This window comes from Saccopteryx leptura, chromosome 3 (assembly GCF_036850995.1).
Source record: "Saccopteryx leptura isolate mSacLep1 chromosome 3, mSacLep1_pri_phased_curated, whole genome shotgun sequence".
NCBI classification, from domain to species: Eukaryota; Metazoa; Chordata; class Mammalia; order Chiroptera; family Emballonuridae; genus Saccopteryx; species Saccopteryx leptura.
Window position 1 is genome coordinate 124,753,810 of NC_089505.1, and position 21,088 is coordinate 124,774,897.

General features: G+C 35.5%; 1 protein-coding gene across 1 annotated transcript in view; it reads right to left on the reverse strand.

Moving 5' to 3' along the window:
* Nucleotides 1–21,088, reverse strand: part of FAF1 (Fas associated factor 1) — a 495,805-nt gene that overhangs the window by 222,276 nt on the left and 252,441 nt on the right. The gene's annotated exons all lie outside the window — the stretch shown is intronic.

Below are 21,088 nucleotides of genomic sequence, written 5' to 3' on the forward strand. Positions count from 1 at the left end.
GAGGAGGTAATTTATAGAAATAAAGTGTTGGAAGGTTAAACTCTATTTTGTCCATTAATTAAGAAGTATTATATCTCTGTTCAGATTTTCTTTTTAAAAGAGAGGCGGGGGGGGGGGGGGGAGAGAGAAAGAGGGGAAGATCAAGCTGTTCCTGTATGTGTACCAACCAGGTTTCGAACCTGCACCTCTGCACTTCAGGACAACGCTCCAACAAACCTAGTTATCCAGCCAGGACTTTCAGTTTTAAATAGATCCAAAATTCTATTCTGTTCCATATTTACAAATAAACTATCAAATTACTTATGTTAACTCTTCAGGTTAGTTATAGGATTACCCTTCTATAACAAATGCAGCTAGTATTCAATGTTGCATATAATACTGGGTTGGGTAAAATTAGGTTTACATTTGTTCATAAGAAAAATAATACAATAAATAATAATACAAGAATAAACTTTGTGTTTTGTATACTCACAACTGTATACTTCTTTTTTGCCTGACCCTGTACATTGTATAATATGACTTCATTTGAGAAAATATGCAATATTCATTCATTCATGTTTTGAAAATGTAGAATTCTAAAGTATCATAGTGTCCAATCACAGCATTGTGTATCAAATTTCTGTTTATTATACATAAATACATCTAAGTTGCCTTTCCTGTAAATGGAGATATATATGTACCAGGGAAAGAAAAAACAAAAACACAACATGGAACTCAATCTATTTTTATCTCTAATGTACAACTGTGAAAAAAAGGCTTAGTAAATGAGAACTGAGAAGTGTGGGGGGAATGGCTTGATCCCTGTGCAATTCAAACGAACAGCTTTTCTTCAGGGATTCTTAGCAATGGCCAGTCTCCCATGTAGTATTTTATGATCAGTCACATAAAGTTTGGAAATTTTCTTAGTCATTATGAACACAACAATTTAAACAAATGCAACCTCTGACCACCTCCACTAGCTAAGACTACTCTGTCATGTTTAAACATTAGTGCAAAGGTATTTCAGAACCCAAAGTATTATATTAATAAAAGAAAGAAAAAGAAGAGGAGAGTATAAGACTTTAGGGCTCAGGCCAAAAAAAATTCCTTTCTTACAGTTATTTTTCCAGTTACATTGTCTAGATATTTCTGAAAAAAATTTAAAAAAGAAAATACAGGACAAGTATTTGTATCTGTAGAAAAGGTTGCAGCAAGGCTACCGCAGTGTTAGAGTACACACAAATACTATGAGTTGAGTATACAAACAAGTTAACTTTGGAGGGGGATTCTTTAAATTCCACCTTAATTCCTAAACACAACAATATGGTATTATGAAATAAACAGTATTTTTCTTCTTTCATTAACTCACTTGTAACTGCACTGAAATGAATAACATTCCTTTGCTATTCTAAGCCTGAAAAGCAAGTTCTGGTTATAGTGTGATGTTGGTATAAAGCACAACGCCAGAATGATGTGCTGAAAAAAAAGTGATCAAAGTTAGAGTAATGTTAGCCATTGCACAAGTATTTGGCTTCATTGTTCTCCCCAGAATGACATCTGTTAAGCAACTTGTCATAGAATAAACTGGTTAATGCAGAAAGAACTTGGCTGAGAGGGTACAAAGGAAAGCATATTAGACTATTGTTTGTCCAATGGAAAAGATAAATTCACAGAGATTCTGAGATTAAGCCAAAAGAATTTTGTGTTCAACCATAAGCACTATATAACAACTTAAAAACAAATTAGACTGTCAAAAAAAAATTCTATGTTTATCAATGCTGTAACCATAGGCAGATTTTAACACTGTATTGAAGAAACACATGATAAGACAGAAAAGTACAGAGTGGGCAAAGGTTTTACTAATGGAAATATGAAAACTCCATTATCTTTATTGATGATTTTCTTTAATTAAAAGTTTAAGTCACAATTCTGCAGGAAAGGAAAAAATCCAAAATGTATAAAAAGCAGAAGTAAATATGATGTTTTAAAAAGTATTAGTAGTTTAGAAAACCCGAGAAACAAAATACAGCTACATATAAAATGATGCTGAAAAATGTAAGGTCTTCATGAAATAAGTGAAGGGCAGTTCTTTCAGAGAGGGATAAGGGAACAGAAGAGGGAGAGAGAGAAAGGGAGGAGACAGAGAGGAAGAACTAAAAAGAAGGGGAGAACAAAAGGAGGGGGAGGAGAGAGAGGGTGGGAGATCACTGACTGATCTGAGAGATGGGCGAGCACTTGAGAGCAACAGCAAACATCAGAGGCCGGGCGCTGTAGCTGGCATGCCCAGCTGCCATTACTGTGCTACTTCTGATGGAATTTCATCTTTAGAGATTTGTGTTAAATTCCAGTTAAGGATAAGTGGTACTTCACAAAGTAGTATTTCCTAAGGGCCTTTTTGTCTTACACATTTTCTTTGATCAGCATTGACTAAAGATCATGCTGAACCCTCATAATCTTTTTAATTTTTGTTGCGCATTAAGCTCTAAATCTATGAGATTTCAGGATGCTAAATTATGCAAATGTTTCAATTAATTCTGAAGAAACTTAATAAATGCTTTAATTACCAGCTAAATATCAAAATTATGTTACAAACTATACTCTGTCCTAGATTGACAATAGATTTTCCAGTTTCTTTTCTACATTTGAGAAAAAGAAAATGTTTTTCTCACTGTTTAAGAGAGTTGTGAACAAGAAAAAATTTAAATCAGATTAACTTGAAATGGTACAGTATTAATATGTGACTGAACTGTCTATTTGCTTTTCATTGTTAATATCTATTTATAAACTATAATTAATGTAAGAAATAAAGCAACGATCTCCACTTCGTACCTCGTCAATGAGCACAGCACTGGGAAAAAGATAATTTTATTATGACCTGCTCAATATAAAATCATATAAAGTATTTCCTCCCACAAAGTTTTAAAAGTTCATAAATTTTCAGACAGTTTTTATTTTAAATTTTGTCAGAATTTCTTAGAAAAAAGTATTAGAAAGTTACTCTGCGAAACTAAGTTTTGAGGCTCAGAATTAGATTCCTATGAGTTGACTGTAGAAAAATATAAAACTTAGTAGATAAATTTGTCAGCTATAATAAAATCATTCCTTGTGAGCTAAAAGTTGGTCAAACATTTATCCAATTGAAAAAATTTCTGAAAACAAAAATGTCACAAAGTTTGAGGTTTTGTAGCATAATGAGAATCAGAAAAAAAGATTTCTCACCCTAAATTTGTCCAGTTGTTACTGTGGGCAAGTTGGTAGAACCTCTCTGAGACTTAGTTTACTCAGTGTTAAAAGAAAATAAACAAGATCACTTCTGATATTCAGAGCTCTAAAATCCTATGATTTTATCAAAATATTGGAGTTAATCCTATGTACAGGAAAAGAAGAGCTAAATATATCAGAGACAAGCAAGTAATGAGGAAAAGTTTAACCTATTAAGGCTAGAAAACAAACAAAAAAAAGTAAGATCATAAATACAACACATTTAAAAGGAAAACTGCAAATAATTTCAGATAAGAAATATAGATATAAAAAGCATTTAGGGTGAATATTTTTCTTGGATGAAGAAAAGTCTTAGTTTTTTACTTTTGTTATTCTAAAACGCCTAGATTTTTTTTAAAGTCTAAATTCCCCTTATGAGATCTTATCTGAAAACAAAGCCTGTCACACTGGTTTCCCAAAAAACAATTCCATCAGCCAAATGTTATCAGTGAGACTATGGTTTGACACTAGTAACTAAGTGATATAGTTGTAAAGTTCTATTAATTTATTTCAACATCTTTAAATTTTTTAAATCTGGTCCTGATTTTTCACATATCAAACATTTTAATATAGCAAAAAGTAGAAAATATTTCATTGCCATGAGTTTGCAACAGCTATCATTGTGTTAGCACTCTAGATTCTAGATTTTGTGAATTAAGATAACTATGGTAAATTGCAACCCTTACAAAAAGCACCCTGAAACTAGACATCTATCTCATTATCTTACCAATCTTAGAGAGAAAAAAAAACCTTAGAACTTGAACTTACCCAAATTTAAATATATCAAACTTTGAACTCCAAGTACTTCATAGTATTAAATGATGCTCTAGGCAAGAGTTTACTAAATAATAACTGCACTAAACAAATATTTGTGTGTGTGTGTGTGTGTGTGTGTGTGTGTGTGTGTGTGTGTGTGTTTAAATCAAAATAAGGCATACAGACTAGGCTTAGTTCCAGTTTCCTAGAAATCATTGGTGCTCTGAAAGGCTCATAGTTAAGAAACCAATCACTTCTGATCCAGATTGAGTTTGAATACATACTTCATATCTAAGGCTTTTTCTATTTCTTTTTAAACAAACTGTATACTCGTTGCAGTTGCACATGGATTTGTTCACTAAGATGCAAGTTAAAACCCTCCTAAAAATCCTTCCTGAACAAAAACACTTGGAACTGGATAGTGCAAAGGGACTGAGAAGGTAGCATCAGTAATCAAATGTTAATTAGCAAGCTTTTTTCCTTCTTCCCTCAGGGCTGGCCTGTGTTGGAGAATTCAAATCAGAAATCAATGCTCAAAGTGTTTAACTATTACTTCTTCTCATTAACCATTTAAAAGACTCAGCAATTCTCTTCTCATAAAAACAGTAACTTGAGACATTTCTTTTTCTCAAATACCATCTTTCCAGAAAACAAAAATGATGTTTGAAAAAAACTACAAAATTGAAGTTGCTTTCAGTTTTGAACCTAGTATATTCTAATCTTTTAAAACATCTTTGGCTCGAATGGAATTCTTCTAACAACTGTAAGTTTTGCTTTGTATAGCATACTTTAAAAACTTACTACACCTCTGACTTGTATGTAACAATATTTGTAAATTGGTATCTTCAGATATTATTTAGAATGACAATAAAGCTAATCAAATATAGAAACTACTTGGAATGTATATAGTTGAAATGGATTTTAGCCATCCTGAAAAATTACTGAGAATAAGATTTAACATTTTCATTAGAAATATGGTTATAGTCATAATTTTCTCTCCTAGGAGTTTGGGTGGGTGAAAATGATATAAAAATTGCAAAGTTAGATTATATATAAAGTGAACTACAGTCATATATTTACTAAAATCAATTTATATATAATTATATTTAGTTAAAGGTTAAGCCTGAATTTTAAAAAAGAACTCCTAAAGTGCTAAGAAAATATAGATGAGTAAGGCTGAGCATATTTCACAAATAGAAAAGATGCTAAATTTTAAGGGAAAAAAGTTTAGAGAAATTGTAAAGTTGCAAAAGTTGAAATCATAAGAAAACAACAAAAACTGGAACAATTATTTTTCTACAACAGTGGTTCTCAAAGTGCAGTGCCTAGACAAGCAATGCTAACATCACCTAGGAACTACTAGATAGGAGAATCTGGGGGATCCACTCCACCTTGGTGTATTAGAAACTCTGGGGCCCAGGAATCTGTTTTAACAAGCCCTCTAAGTAATTCTTATAAAGACAAAGTTTAAGAAGCACTGTTTTAGGATGTATGAATTACAGGCTCTCCCAGATACCATACCACTCCAGTTTACTGATTCTAACATTCTTTGAACTCTGGCCTAACATAGCAAGTCCTTTTTGAGAATAAATATAATGATTTACTGCATTTTTTGGATGATATAATAGTCATTTTTAGTCAAAGAAATTAATAAGAGAAGGCACTATCTCTTCACTACAGACTACACGACACTGAAATAATTGATAATAGCCATCATTAAAAATCTGTGTTAACTTTCAGTTTTTCTGCCTTAAACTTAAGGCACAAAACTTTCTGGCTATAATACATATTTGGATACTGCAGTAAAAATTAAATCCGTAATAAATGATCTATTGGTCACATTAAATCAACTTGGAAGACACTTGTACACATCCACTGAATTGAAGAAATGCCCATAAACACTAAACAAACTAATGTTTGATTTTTTTTTCTTTCTATCTCTCATAAGCTAACTTAAACAAGATCCAAAGGAAAAACAGTAAGAGGCTAACATCCCCATCAGCCAGTCAAGACCTTGTCCTGGAGGGAAATATTTCCTCTCTATATTTCATGTAAACAGTGAGAGAGCAAATTTTTTCCAACTACTTAATGTCCTAAAAGATACAAATGTTTTTTTTTATTTGTTTGTTTTTTTGGGGGGGAGGAGCAGGAAGCATCAACTCCCATATATGCCTTGACCAGACAAGTGCAGGGTTTTGAACCAGCAACCTCAATGTTCTCAGGTCAACGCTTTAGCCACTGCGCCACCAGAGGTCAGGCAAAGATACAAATGTTTTTATTGCCTGCAATGAATGAAACACCAGTCACTCAATAAATGCTCTTAAATTTTCCCTTTTTAAAGTCATGTAAATTAATGAACTTAAAATTCCTTGCACAAAGAAGAATACTAATTAAGACAAAGGTCAACCCTAGAAATAACTACTAACTACAACAATTAAAAACATTTTTAGGAGTTTCACTTTAACCTAAAGCCATTTAATAAAGTTCAATTTTATATACTACTTCAAAGATTGGTCACATACACCAATTGATTTTTAAGCCTGAATTTTAGTATCTAAACAATGTGATGTAACATCAGAAGCAGTGTGTGTTAGTTAATCTTAAAGACATAAGCATATATGTAAAACAAATATTCAGCTACAAGAATATTCATTGCAGCCTTATCATCATACACGCACAAAGTTAGCAAATTCTTAATATCCAATAATATAATAGCTAAATAAAAAAATGAAATACCATGCAGCCATTAAAATAATGATGTAGAACTAGGGTCAGCAAAGTACAACCCAGAGACCAAATCCAGTCTGCTGTCTGCTTTTGTAAGTAAAGCTGTACTGGAACATCACCACTTCCACTGGTTATATACTGTCTGTGGCTGCTTTTGCACTATCATGATGGTATAGTTGAGTAGATATAACAAACTATATGACCTGCAAAACCTAAAATATTATCTAGCCTTTACAGAAAAAGTTTACTGATCCCAATGTAAAAGAATATTTAATAACATTAAAAGTTGTTAATGATTAAAGAAAACCAGGTTACAAAATTATGTACCTTTCTGCTTGTTATTAAGTTACATATATACATATATAAGTATTTACATATACAGGCTTAATATATTTAATATATATTTTAAGTACATATATATATTTTTTTATTTTTTTTAAATAGAGACAGAGAGAGTCAGAGAGAGGGATAGACAGGGAAAGACACACAGGAACGGAGAGAGATGAGAAGCATCAATCATCAGTTTTCATGGCGACACCTTAGTTGTTCATTGATTGCTTTCTCATATGTGCCTTGACCACGGGCCTTCAGCAGACCGAGGAACCCCTTCCCCTTGCTAGAGCCAGCGACCTTGGGTCCAAGCTGGTGAGCTTTTGCTCAAACCAGATGAGCTCGCGCTCAAGCTGGCGACCTCGGGGTCTCGAACCTGGGTCCTTCCGCATCCCAGTCCGACGTTCTACCACTGCACCACCGCCTGGTCAGGCACATATATATATTTTTAAATTAAGGTCTACCAGAAAGTTCTGTCCGTTTTTGGAATAAAACAAAATACAAATTTTTCTTACCATCAATAAACTTTATTAATAATATAATTGCCATTATTATTAATGATTTCTTGCCAGCATGAGGGCAATTTGTATATCCCATTTTTGAAAAATGTTTATCTTTTGATACGAAAAATTGAACCAGTGCTTGTTTGATATCTTCTTCATTTTTGAATTTTTTGCCCTTCAAAAAATTTTGTAAGGACAAAAACAAGTGATAGTCAGAGGGTGCTAAGTCCGGGGAATATGGTGGATGTGACAGATATGCTTCTGTAGCATTTCTTCCTTGTTGAAATTCGTAAAAATTACAGTGGCGTAAATGAACTTTATCAGTAGCCATGGGTATACTATGGCTTCACACATAAGACTAATGTGAATCAACTTTGTTTTAGTTAATTTGCTACGTCAGTATGTATACATTGTGATAAAAATAGAGAGGCACACATGCGCCAAATAAACATGTGCTTACGTGTAGAAACTTGTGATAGAAACAGACAGAACTTTCCGGTAGACCTTATAGATATGTATCTATACTATTGTATATGTGTGAACAAAAAAAATACGTAAAAAATGTTAAAATTTGCTCCACCTGGATCATGAGATTATGACTCATTTTTATTTTCTGCAAATTTATCTTTTCTAAGTTTTTTTTTTGTTGTTGTTTTTTACAGAGACAGATAGAGAGAGGGACAGATAGGGACAGACAGACAGACAGGAACGGAGAGAGATGAGAAGCATCAATCATCAGTTTTTCCTTGCGACACCTTAGTCGTTCATTGATTGCTTTCTCATATGTGCCTTGACCACGGGCCTTCAGCAGACTGAGTAAGCCCTTGCTTGAGCCAGCAACCTTGGGTCCAAGCTGGTGAGCTTTGCTCAAACCAGATGAGCCTGTGCTCAAGCTGGCGACCTCGGGGTCTCCAACCCAGGTCTTCCGTATCCCAATTCGACGCTCTATGCACTGTGCCACCACCTGGTCAGGCTAAGTTTTTATTCTTAATATAAAAAATTTTTAATTTTGTTCTTCTGGCCCTGGCTGGTTAGCTCAGTTGGTTAAGAGTGTCCTACCAAAATGACAAGGTTGTGGATTTGATCCCAGTCAGGGCACACACGGGAAGCAAAGAATGCATGACAGAGTGGAATAACAAATGAATGCTTCAATTCCCTCTCCCCTCTCTTTCCCTTCCTCTCTGTCTCTCTAAAAATCAATAAAAATTAAGCCCTGGCCTGATAACTCCATGCATTGGAGCATCATTCCAGAGAGCAGAGGTTTCCAGTTCAATTCAGGAATTGAACACATACAGAAGCAAGCAGCTCAATGTTCACCTCTCTCTCTCTCTCTCTCTCTCTCTCTCTCTCTCAAAAATAAATAAATAAATAAATAAATAAATAAATAGACGTTTTTATTCAAAGTAAAGACATGCACTTTGAATCAGAACATGGTTTTCATTTCATTTCAGCTATGCCACTAATTATCTGAGTGGTCCTGGAACAAAGAAAATGGGAAGGAAAGAGAAAGAGGCAATTGAACACTCATTGAGCATCTTTGAAAAGCCAAAAACTAGGTTTTATGTTAATATAACATCCTCACAATACATTTCAGGTGTGTTATTATCTTCATTTTACAAATAAGAAAACTGAGGCTCAGAGACAAATAATTTGCCTAAACTTACTCCAATTTTGTGAGTGGTGAGATTAGGATTTATCCTAATTTAGTTCTGCGAGTCTAGACCAGGGGTCGGGAACCTATGGTTCGTGAGCCAGATGTGGCTCTTTTGATGGCTGCATCTGGTTCGCAGACAAATCTTTAATAAAAAAATAATAACATTAAAAATATAAAACATTCTCATGTATTATAATCCATTCATTTCCTATGGCTCATGTTCATGGTTGCGGGTGGCTGGAGCCAATCACAGCTGTCCTCCGGGACAACACCAAATTTTTATTGGATAATGTGTAATGTACACGAGTCGTTGTATGGCTCTCACTGAATTACATTTTAAAATACATGGCATTCATGGCTCTCTCAGCCAAAAAGATTCTCGACCCCTGGTCTAGATTCTTTCAGGACTATGACATCTTCTCTTACACTGGATTTGCTCTTCTGTAAATTAAAGAGTTGAAATAATCATCTTTAAAATTCTTTTCCATGTGACACTTTAATTGTAATGTATAAGAATTTTCTATGAGACCATTTATACTCACTGTGAACATTAAGTGGCATTAAGTGGGCATTATGTGGTAACATTAAGAGTGATCAACTATGAGGAAAACCTCTGTCATGAGATCAAGTGAGTCTTTTCACACCTGTTGTGCTGCAACAGGCAATGAAGAGGCTGTCAATTTTGTACTTTTAAGTGCTGCAGAGGAAGGACAACTGCCAGATCAAATAGCAACTTGTTATTGTTTCAACAATTGAATGCTGCCTTCACAGTGAGAGGGCAGTTGCTGGTGTCACACACAGCTGGAAAAGAAACAGCAAGATTAAAAAAAGAAAAAGAAAAAAGAAATTTTAGGAAAATACATCAAGGTAAAAGAAGAATTAGAACAGTAAGCAAAAACTTTATCATGTGAGGGTTAGCAAAGGCTCGTCCTCTTACCAGTTTTTGCCCAATGCCTTCTGAGTCTCCACTCCCTACTATGTAAATTTTGTATGGAATAAAAGCATGTGAAGAGACTCACACGATGGACCTGCTCCTGCAACTTTACCAATCTACAGTAAATCAGTTATACCCTATCTTGTTATTCCAGTTTTCTCCCTCTCAAAAGTTTTGTACTCTTGCCAACCCTTGTTACAGGCTTTTGATTTGTTGAACAAGTGAAATGCTGAATCAAATATCTGTTTTATTTGCAACCTCTGTAAGTTCTCAAATAAAATGTAGGGCAATGCCATACTCTGCTAATTTGTGTTTTATAGATTTGCATTTTCTTTTAAATTTTACGCATATACACGCATGACGGCACACAAATTGAACTACTTGCTCAAATGTCATTCAGTTAGTTAATGTGTAAGTCAGGATCATAAAGTAGGTTTTAAAAATTCTTAAACCTTTTCTTCTTTCTTCTCAAAAAATTGTTTTTGTTAAAGACCAATGCTTGTATAACAAACTTCAAGTTTTTTTAAATGCTGACAATCTTACTGTTTTTGGCAAACGCCCATCTTTATATTTTGATGAAGACTGTATTGTTTCCCTCTCTGGTAGCACCACACTGATGCTCAGACATGATATTTATGCTTGCTCTGCTGCTTTCTGTTGCCCATCCAGGCCTTTGCCTTTCTCTGAGATGTTGAAAAAAGTGGTGGGAACCATTAGCAATTGAACATCAGTCTATATAATCAGGTCTCTTATAATTTTATCTTTTCTTGTTAACAAAAAAATGCAAAAAACAAAGACAACAAAGGGACTTAGTGTTGGGGTTTGCCATGAATACTAACGTGGCCAGGGAGGTGTGGCTCATCAAGGGAAAATAAACCATTCAAGTCACCCACATCAAGAAGAAAGTTTGGGAACAACTAGGTCAGTGTTTGCATTTGGGTCCCTGGAGTCAGGAGAGTTACATTCTCCTTCACTCTACTTAACCAAGACGGCAGAGACAACCTACATAACCGCTCCTTTCGGAAATATTAAGTAGTCTCCTCTGAAGAACAGCCCTGAGAAATATTTAACAGTGTGTCTGTCAGGTTTTCTCATTTGAACTTGCTACTTTCCAAGATGAGACTTCAGCATTACTGTCTCTGAGCAAGATGTGAGTGGGAGAACAGGGAGGATATCTTAAGGAAAGCACCTGTCTGGACTGAGAGCAAAGTTATATCAAAAGGACAGACACCAACATTACATATCTAATTTTAGGTTAAGGAGATAGAGTTAGAAACCTGATTCCAAATGACAATTTAGTTAAAGCTTATCAAAATGAACGGACACTATGAACAAAGTCCAATACTGCACACCAAACCCTAACTAAAGACTGATGCTGCCAATATATAGAAACTCCATAAAGCTGGCTTTTAATTAAGGCAGTTAAGACCTTAACCCAAGGATCTCACATTAGGGCTGGCTCTGAAATGTAAATTTACCTATTTTATAAAGAAAATAACAGGAATACCTTGGCATCTCCACTAATGTATTATATTAAGATCAGAAATGTTTTTTTTTAATCACGAGTCATTAAATAAGCAGACATTCTAAATAAACTGCCTGAAGTCTCCTGTTAAAAGAAATTACTCCTATTTATTCATTAACAAAGCTATTCCTTAGCTCATCCCTGCCATAACCTACTCTATTCAAAACCATATGGGAAAGGACATTACAAAACCGCCACAAACCATGGACTTCTGGTATTAGTGCTACACACTGCATACCCCTATTCATTATTCTACCTCCCTTGTTTAATCTATCATTAAGATTCAGTGACCCTACACTAAATTTAAAGCAGATCCTTCCTTCCTCCCATGCCTAAATTCACATACTTTTCTAGTTGGGGATGCCCTCAAGTATTAACAACTCTACGGGGTTTCTCTAATCTCAGCTCTGAACTATGTCATGCTATAGAACCAAGAAATTGCTGTTTTACATCTCTAACTACGGAGGCTTCCATAAAAAAGGACCATATAATTTACTTAATAAGATAAAGGGAGAAAAATCACCACTTAATAAGTATTTTTTTTTCATGGTATATGGTAAGAGGCTCATGGAGACACTGTCATCCACTGCGTTGTCTTAAAGGCGAACACTTAGTAGGATTACTTCAACTGTATTCATCACAGAACTTAGAGTTTTAAATAATGGTGAAATGTCAGATGTTGGCTGTGTTAATAAATGGAAAAACAAAGGGAAAAAACATGATTTAAATATATAGTTGATAAAACAACCATTTTGGGGAAAGATTTCAAAAAGTGAGCAATGTAGTATTTCTAGGATATATTAACTTCCATTTTCAAATTACAAACAAAAAATCTAACATACAGTATGACAAAGTAAAGGGTACAAAACTGTGTGTAGGATGGTCTACCAGCACTAACAGAACTCTGTGATCACAGAAATGTTCCATATCTGTGTTCTCCAACAGGGTAGCCATTAGCCCTCTGGGGCCACTAAACACCAAAAACATAGCTAGTATGACTAAGGAACATAATTTTTAACTGTATTTAATTTTAATTTAAATTGCCACATGTAGCTAGTAACTACACCTCATTAAGGAAGTAGAGAATACAGAGCAACATATGATTTTAATGACATTATTTTAAAGTAGCCTGATATGGATCATTAGGAACTATATGTTTTAGTATATCCCCAAACTGAAGTAATAATTACAGAATATACATAAATGATACCTTCCTGGAACCCAGATCAATAATGGACTATATTATAGTTATTAAATATCCAGGATAGTAAAATATTCTTTAATTGAACACTGTAACTTTGACTAACATAGCTGCCACCTTAAGTGGTTCTAATATTCATTAATTCATTCATTTATTCCCAAAATGGTTACCAGGGAACGATTACAATGACTCAAATGTTACTATAATAAATCACATTACTTGTATACCTGGCTTTTTTTTTTTTATTTGAGAGTGATGATTCAAATCAATTACTGCTCTTCTTTTTGAGCCAAGATTCCTAAAGCATTCACAGGAGCAGAGCTGGAAAGAGACAACTATAATGGATGCTGTAACCACTACCAGTCTCACACTCAGTTCCTTCTTGATTCAGTAAGTTCTTACTGAGCATCTATCAATTGAATGATTACAGTACAGCAAAGAAAGACCTCTACACTCCCTTAAGCAAGTCAATTTAGTTGGGGATAAAGTACGTGAATAGTTACTTACAGTACAAATACACTTGTTAGAGGGTTTTTCTTAAATGTAAGTAAAATGACTGTATAAATGAATGAAAAACTGCACATGGGAGCAGAGAAGAGAGTCAATAAGAATGAAATAGAAAATACTTCTGCCTCCTAACAAAAAGCAGGTCATCTCTTTATTATTCTTTAAAATTAGGGTGACATTAAAAAGTATGTTTAAAGAAAATGCATAATGTACTGCTACAAAGTGCTAGGAGAATTTCTCACTGGACTTAATAAGCAACAGATAAACCTGTTCTAAATTTAACAAGTACATTCACTAAGTGCTAATAATACATGAGCACTCATTCAGTTTTCCAGGAGTCAATATACATCTATACTGAGTACCTACTATGAGGAAGGTACTATAGTATTTCGTAGTACAGTAGTCTGTCCTTACCCATGGTTTTACTCTCTATGGTTTCAGTTACCTGTGGTCAACTGTGGTCTTAAAATATTAAATGAAAAATTGCAGAAACAAGCAATTTATAAATTTTAAATTGCATACTGTTTTGAGTAATGTGATGAAATCTCCTACTGTCCTGCTCTGTCCCACCTGTGATGTGACTCATCCCTTTGTCCAGAGTATCCACACTGTATATGCTACCCACCCATTAATAAATTGATTTAGTAGTCATCTGAGTTACCAGATTGACTATCTGGGTATTACAGTGCTTGTGTTCAGAAAACCCTTCATGGCCCTGGCTGGTCGGCTCGGTGGTCAAGTGTTGGCCCGGCATGTGGAAGTCCCAGGTTCAATTCCCAGTCAGGGCACACAGAAGAAGTGCCCATCTGCTTCTCCACCCTTCCCCCTCTCCTTCCTCTCTATCTCTCTTTCCCTCTGGCAGCCAAGGCTACAATGGAGCAAAGCTGGCCCGGGGGCTGAGAACGGCTCCATGGCCTCCACCTCAGGTGCTAGAATGGCTCCGGACTCAATGGAGCAACGCCCCAGATGGGCAGAGCATCGCCCCCTGGTAGGCATGCCGGGTGGATCCTGGCCAGGTACATGCGGGAGTCTGTCTGCCTCCCAGCTTCTACCTTTGGAAAATTACAAAACAAAAAACAAGAATAACCTTCATGGAGCTTACATTCATTCTATAGTATATGTATGGTGGGAGGAAAGGAGAAGAGAAAGAAGGAGATAAAAAAAATAAGTGAATGAATAAATCAGATAATTTCAAAATTACATAAGGTCTATGAAGGGTAATATTAGAGTCCTACCAGTCATTCTCAACTTTAGGTGAGTTGAACCCTGAATAAGAATACAAATCCCAGGAAGAATGTTCCAGTTGGAGAAAACATGAAATGAAATGGTTTTATTAGGTGCTTTACATACATGTATATATTCTCTAATTCTACTGTCAAGTTCAATGAAGCTTTTTAAATCTTTCTTTACTGAAAAAGCAACTGAGCATCCAAACTCTCCATGGAAGTGGCAGAAGCAGGTTTCAAAAGAAAATCTATCTACAGGACTCTGAGGCACTTTTCCTTTTTACTGTACCATGATACTTCTGTAAAAACTAAGAATGGAAAAATTTGGGGTTTTTTTCAGTAGATCAATATGCTCCCCCCAAATCATTGCCAAAGAAATTTTACCCACCCTGTTTGCTTACTTGACTAAGTCTTCCTTCAGAGATTTGGGACAAGTCTTAGTACAACTAGACTAAATCATTGTAAATCTCAAACTACTGTCAGGTTCAAATTTTAATCAAGTTTATACTAATAGCTAACTTAAAGGCATATTTCAGAGATTCTGATCAAAGATATCATATCTTCAAACAAGTTGGATATTGTTAGTATGTTTTTGCTAGAATGAATAGATATTGTCATGCATTCCAAAAATAAATGGCAAATGCATTTGATCATAGTTTTTGTCATTTTTCACTGCATTATGCCAGTACTGAATAAGTTTGAGGATGTCTATTTTTGAAAATGTGGCAGCCTGGCAATCACATCCAATGAAAACCAGTGTTTAAGCACATTGTTCTGACATCCCAACATTACCACTTCTTCATTTTCTAACTGAAAAAGATGATGGGAATAGCTGTTGCGAAAGCAGAGCTAGGCCCTTATCACCTTGTAAGTGTTAAAGTAAATCTGATAAATCTTCTATACTTATATATGTTCGTGGTTCTTTCATTCATCCATTCAGCAAACATTTGTTGAGTACATTCTAAGTTCCAGACTCTCTGATAGTCATTTAGAGCAGCTTTCTCAAATCCAAGTGTCTAAATGAGTGAATGTGATGGGTAAATGGCATTCAGCCTTAGTTTTGCGGAAGCCATATTGGGGCACAGGGGACTATGGCAAACCGGAGAGCATGCCCCATTCAAGGAGGCAGCTGCTACTTCAGAAAAGCTGATTCTTGCTATGAAAAATCTGGGGTTTGGTGTTGCCAGAATTTTCTAATTCCTTGAGAGAGACAGGAACCAGGAATCCTGTTTTGTTCTTTAAAAGGGAAGCCTCCTAATTTCTAAATATCAGCAACCAGTTCAAATTTAAGACATTTTGGGACCAATACTAATTGTCAAACAAAAGCCTTGCAGTTGCCTGTTACAACCTCCGCAGGAGAGATACAAAGATAGATACAGTATTTTTGTCTTCAGGCAGGTAACAGCCTGTGAAGGCTGCAATCCAGAAACAAATATTCAAGGTGCAATGTGATCATTAATTATGATAAAGATAGCAATAAAGTTCAGGAGGGGCACAGAGAAGAGACCAATTATAACAGCTGCAACTACAGTTCATTGAATACCAGGGCACTGACCTAGGCACAGAGAGTATATATAACTTAGTGGAGATCACATAATAGCAAGTGCTGAAGCTGTATTCTACTGCAAGAGTCCATACTTTCAAACACCTGTGATTCTGCCTCTTTTATTTCAGTTGATATATATGAAAGCAGTAAGGAACTGCATACTACAACCATACTACAACGTATACTTGGTCTATAGTAGAATTAACAATGTGAACCCAGTGTTTCAGCATTGTTATAATTCAATCATTACTACATGCACATTAATTAATCATTTTCTAATTGAATAAACACTAAAGTAAATTGGTTTAGAAATTATATATCATTAAGATACACAAAAAAATGCTTAACTTCACTAGTAATTAAGGAAATACAAACTAAAACAAAATAACTTCCAAACCTTTCAACTCAGAAACTAAAAGTACTGACATAATACATTGTTGATAAGAATACAATGTAACATGCATGCTCACATACTGCTGGTGGGTAAAGAAGTAGGTAAAGCTTTTTTGAGGGAGGCAATTTGCCAATATCTATCAAAATAAAATGACTATAACCTTCAAACAGCCATTCTATTTCTAAGTAGCTAGCTTAGAGAAATTCACACAGCTCACAAAGAAGGGCTGTCATATATTATTTTTTAGACTTCTAAGTTATTTACAGTAAAAATATTCATGTTTTTTAGTAATTAAAAAATTGCTAACAGTATAATGGAAAAATTGTTATACTTTTCAATGTCAACCTGAATGTATGAGATAATTTCTTCATTTTATTTCATATTACTAAGTTCAGAAAACTGTGAATTATGAAGCAAATCTAGGCCATTTACATAAACTACAAAAGGAAAATACCAGTAATTAATTCGTATATTCTGAGTAATTTAAGACTATTCGATATAGACACTGTCCATTCACAATTAACACTTGATCTCAGGCCCTTCCCCTGCTTCATGCAGCTTTACCTACCCTGTCCCATACACCTCCACTTTAAGAAAGCTCACAATACAAAACCTAAAAACTGTATGAGGCATTTTCCCAAATTCTCTCAAGTCCAAATAGCATTAGCCTCATAGGCAAGTGTACAGGGACTGAGTAACCAGGCAACTGTACACTACTGAAACCACAGTGTCATTTTTATTTCAACTCATGGGCCAGGCAATGTCAAGCATATATCTAAGGGTAAGTTTATTAGTGTTTGACCAGGGTACTATGGGGAATCCTTTTTCCCTTTAGTTTACACATTTCACAAAACACACCAATTTTATGAGAAAAACACAAAGGAGAAAGCAAGAAACTGGACAATTTGACAAAATAAAATTAGTTGCTTTTTAAAAAATCCATTCTCTTATGCCAAATTCTTTATCTACCAAATATGATAATCAACACACAGTACACTCATTTATTATCATGACAATAAGCACACAGTTTGTAGTTTGTCCTGCTAAATATGGCAACAAAACTACTGAGGGAAAGGAAGCCAGTTTCAACTTTTTAAAGTGAGGAGTTATTAGGCTCTGAATAAAAACATTGTTCATTCAACTATTAAATGCCATATGCTTTATACATGAACATATCCTTCAGTACCCCTTTAAATAGATAGCACTATTTCCACTTTACAGATGAGAAAAATGACCCCTAAGGATGCATCTGCTTTTTTATGCAGACATTTAACAGACAATAGTGGTAACATAGCCAAAACTAAACTATCCTTATTTCAGACCTCCCTATTTCAATAAATGGTATTACTATCTACTCAGTTATGCAAGTTAAAATTTAGAAATCATCTTGCACTTACCCCTTAATCTCACCATCCATTCCTTTGAATCCATAACCAAAACAGGACTACCATCATCTCTCAGCTAAACTATTGCAATAACCACCTCACTAGTCTAGGCCCTTTATTGCCCTCTGCAATCCATCCCACACACAGTAGCAAAACATAGTATTTTAAAGAAACATAAACTAGATCATGTCATTTCTCAATTAAAAACTTTTAAAAGCATCCCATTGCACTTAGAATGATGTGGCCTCCACTTCTTCAACTTAATAACACTACCTTTCACTACCAAATTACTCATTTAAAGAAAATATAGGACCTAAGCTGAGCCAGTTAAATCAGCAGCAAGAATTCTGTTCTAACTATGAGAGGCAAATTTCACTAGTTACCAATCTAGCAGAATAAACTCAGAGCTTTATGTAGTACCATTTGGAAAGATACTGAGAAAAGAAGTGGTTCAGAAGAAAGTAGAAGCAAGAGATGGACACAGAGAACAGTTTATGCTACTTTATACTAGACTTATATCATGTGTTAATTTTATTATTAAAAATTACCATATGTCGCCTGACCAGGTGGTGGAGCAGTAGATAGAGTGTCGGACTGGGACACAGAGGATCCAGGTTTGAAAGCCCAAAGTCGACAGCTTGAGCCCAAGGTTGCTGGCTTGACCAAGGGGTAACTTGGTCTGCTGTGGCCCCCTGGTCAGGGCATGTGTGGGAAAGCAATCAATGAACAACTAAGGTGCTGCAATGAAGAACTGATGCTTCTCATCTCAATCCCTTCCTGTCTGTCTATCCTTATCTGTCCCTCTCTCTGTCTCTGTTCCCCCCCCAAAAAATTACCATATGTTAAGCACTATGCTGGGTAGACCCTGAGAGGACTTAAAGATTAAAAAAACAATTTTTCTAGGTATATCAGGCAAATGATGCTTCCTTAAAACACAATTATTTCACAACTCCATCCTTTTCTTTTGTTCACTTGGAAAATTCTTACATTAAAGGTCCACCTCATATACAGTGTGTCCGTAAAGTCATGGTGCACTTTTGACCAGTTACAGGAAAGCAACAAAAGACGACAAAAATGTGAAATCTGCACCAAATAAAAGGAAAACCCTCCTAGTTTCTGTAGGATGATGTGGCAGCATGTACGCATGTGCAGATGATGATGTAACACCCAGTATACAGCAGAGCAGCCCACGGCCATGCCAGTCAAGATGCGGACAGTACAGAGGAAAGTTCAGTGTGTTCTGTGGCTTGCTAAATTAAAATCTGTGACCAAAGTGCAACGTGAATATCGGCGCGTTTATAACGAAGTGCCACCACATAGGAATAACATTACTCGGTGGGATAAGCAGTTGAAGGAAACCAGCAGTTTGGTGGAGAAACCCCGTTCTGGTAGGCCATCAGTCAGTGACGAGTCTGTAGAGGCTATACGGGATAGCTACCTAAGGAGCCCTAAAAAATCTGTGCATGAACCCACATCAAACTGCACTGAATAGGTATGAAACTGGGAGAGTTTTCCTTTTATTTGGTGCAGATTTCACATTTCTATCGTCTTTTGTTGCTTTCTTGTGACCGGTCAAAAGTGCACCATGACTTTACGGACACACTGTACTCCAAAAAAGGCCTTCTTCACCTCGCAGGTAAAGTTAACCCCAGTCCTTGCAATCTTCCAATGGACTTCTGTTCCAGCACTTATTGTATCAACTGTAATATGCATGGGTTTATCTCCTTAGAGAATCTACATGCATATTCTCCTCATGATAAGCTGCTAGCATGGTGCTTAGTACATGGTAGGAGCACCATAAATACTTGTTAAATATAGGAATCTATATTTCTTTTACATAGGCAGATCTTCATACAAATAAACAAATTTAAGATAGTACACTTTTAGGTATCAAAAGAAAGTCATAAAGAACCAAGAGGAAAAAGTTATTCTATCTCTATGAACGATTAGAGAAAGGCTTAGGAAGGTAGTCCTTTTAAACATGAACCTTAAAAATTTTCTGTATATGGCCTGACCAGGCGGTGGCGCAGTGAATAGAGCATTGGACTGGAATGCAGAAGACCCAGGCTCGAGACCCCGAGGTTGCCAGCTTGAGCGCAGGCTCATCTGATTTGAGCAAAGTTCATCAGCTTGGACCCAAGGTAGCTGGCTTGAGCAAGGGGTTACTCGGTCTGCTGAAGGCCCGCGGTCAAGGCACATATGAGAAAGCAATCAATGAACAACTAAGGTGTTGCAATGAAAAACTGATTGATGCTTCTCATCTCTCTCCATTCCTGTCTGTCTGTCCCTATCTATCCCTCTCTCTGACTCTCTTTCTCTCTCTCTCTGAAAAAAAAAAATTCTATAAATGGACTTGGAATATAAAGACAAAGCAGAGGACAGCATGAACAAGCAAACTACAAGAAGCTGCAGGGGTGGGTATCTAAAGTATGCAGAACAGCCTAAACGGTGGGAGCATCTGTTGAAGAAGGTGGAATAAAGGTGATGTTATTTGTTTTTAGCTTATAACAAGATTCAGACATTACACCAGCAATTATTACCACTCTTGATATTTAGGAGATAGAATCAAGGATCAAATGGGCACTGAATTAGACCATAACGTGCTACAAAAGATTGTACTAGATATAGTAGTATAGACAAGTAAGACAACCTGCTCCCCTCCTGAAACTTACAGCAAAGAGAGCAACAGACACAATGGTAAACAATTTTCACATAATCCAGGCAATAACACATTTAAAATAATATTTAAAAATATGTATTGAGTGCCTATAATGCTTCAGGCACTGTATTAACAGCTTTAAATGCACTCATAAAGTTAATCTTCATAATTCTTGAGATATGTCATCTCCTCAGAGACGAGGAACCTGAGGCAGGAAGAGGCTAAATAACTTCCCAAGGTCAGATAGTTAATAAGTGGTTGATCTAGTACAAAGTGCTTTTTCAGTATAAGAGAGGCAAGAATGAGTTTGACTAGAAGTTTCTTAAAGGCAGTAAAATTTTGTTGTATCTACTGAATTAAGTGTTTGGGTTATGCCAGAAAATGAGATAGACATGGTTTTGTGTCCAGGAGCCCTATAGTCTAATAGAAAAGACAAGTAAGCAAGTACATTATTACAACTATGATCAGTCCTATAAAGGAAATAAACTGGGTTTAATGATG